The sequence below is a fragment of the Equus asinus genome, chromosome 8 (assembly GCF_041296235.1).
Source record: "Equus asinus isolate D_3611 breed Donkey chromosome 8, EquAss-T2T_v2, whole genome shotgun sequence".
NCBI lineage: Eukaryota > Metazoa > Chordata > Mammalia > Perissodactyla > Equidae > Equus > Equus asinus.
In genome coordinates this window covers 39,528,363-39,530,112 of record NC_091797.1, presented here as the reverse complement: position 1 = coordinate 39,530,112, position 1,750 = coordinate 39,528,363, and the positions used below count along the sequence as shown (strand labels likewise).

General features: G+C 42.8%; 1 pseudogene; it reads left to right on the top strand.

Annotated features, from left to right (window-relative positions):
- The first annotated feature begins 588 nt into the window (after positions 1 to 588).
- Positions 589 to 1,521, top strand: LOC106845739 (putative olfactory receptor 2B8; annotated as a pseudogene).
- Positions 1,522 to 1,750: the final 229 nt, after the last annotated feature.

Here is a 1,750-nt window from a genome sequence, read left to right as displayed (position 1 = left end):
TAAATGTTATTATTTATGCTTCTTCAGGAAATATACTTTTTCTCCACAAAACAGAAATAAGAAAGCCAGTCTGAAATATTTCAATTCTTCATGGAAAACAAAGAGAGAGGGATTAGGGGAGTACACATTTGCAACTAATTCAAGACAATTAGATTAGGTTTAATTTTTGGAGAAACTTGGATTATCTTTAGAGGTCATGCAATCATAAAATGACAGTGTCCCCTAGCAGTAGAGAACTCATGTCAGGGAGTCAGTTTTGAATCCTGCTTCTGCCATTTATTTGGTGAGTCACCCGGGAAAATTACTGAACATCTGTAACCCTCAGTTACAGGTCAGCAGAGATCACGATAACACCAGCTCATAGAGTTGTGAGAAAATGCATAGAAATTTTAGACCAGTGCCTGAAACATAGAAGATACTCATATATAGTACCTATTTATTGCTCCCTTTCTCACCAACAAGGAAGTGACTGTGAAAACGCTTCAAGCTACCAACCGAACTCTATTTACCCACTCTAGGAAAAAAGAGGTGGATTGAACAAGCAAGATAACAGTATCGAGTCCTCTTAATTCCAATTGACAGAGTAAAATGGAAAAAACTAATGACAGCACCTTCTCTGGATTCATTCTCCTGGGCTTCTCCGGCAGGCCTCAGCTAGAAACTACTCTCTTTGTGGTCATCTTGATCATCTACTTTTTGAGCTTTCTAGGTAATGGCACAATTATCCTTTTGTCAGTTTTGGATCCTCGCCTCCATACCCCTTTGTATTTCTTCCTCTCCAACCTCTCTTTCATGGATCTTTGTTTGACTACTTGCACTGTCCCTCAGACACTGGCCAACTTTAAGGGGAAAGACAAGATCATCACCTATGGTGGCTGTGTGACCCAACTTTTCATTTCCTTGGGACTCGGGGGAACAGAATGTGTCCTCCTGTCTGTCATGGCCTATGACCGCTATGCAGCTGTGTGCCGCCCACTCCACTACATGGTGATCATGCATCCCCAACTTTGCTTGCAGCTTACTGTAACTGCTTGGCTTACAGGATTTGGTAGTTCTGTGGTACAGACGGCATTGACCATGACTCTCCCCCTCTGTGGTAAAAACTGAGTAGACCATTTCTTCTGTGAAGTTCCAGTGATGCTAAAACTGGCCTGCACTGACACCTCCATCCACGAGACTGAAATGTTTACCATCAGTGTCTTCTTCTTGGTGGTGCCCCTGTCACTCATCTTAATGTCCTATGGTCACATCACCAGTGCAGTCCTGAAGATGAAGTCAGCCCAGGGGAGGCGGAAGGCTTTTGGAACCTGTGGCTCTCACCTAATGGTAGTGATCATTTTCTTTGGTACACTCATCTCCATGTACCTCCAGCCTCCCTCCAGTTATTTGAAGGATATGAACAAAAGCATTGCCCTCTTCTATACTCTGGTGACTCCCCTGCTGAATCCCCTGATTTACTCTCTCAGGAACAAGGACGTCAAAGGGGCGCTAAGGAGACTAGTGAGGACAACCGTAGATTGAGAAAGAGCTAATGCAGGGCTTGCAGGCCAAAGCGCTTGTGCACCAAACTTCTCAGTGACTAGAAACTAGCTTTAACTTAATTTAAGAAATTCTTATAACACACCTACTATGTACAAAGTGCTATTCTAGGTACATAGGATATATCAGTGATCGAAACAGAGACCCTTGTCCCCATGGAGATAAACCTTCTAGTGGGGAAAATATAAGTTAAATAAGATAAGCTAAAAAC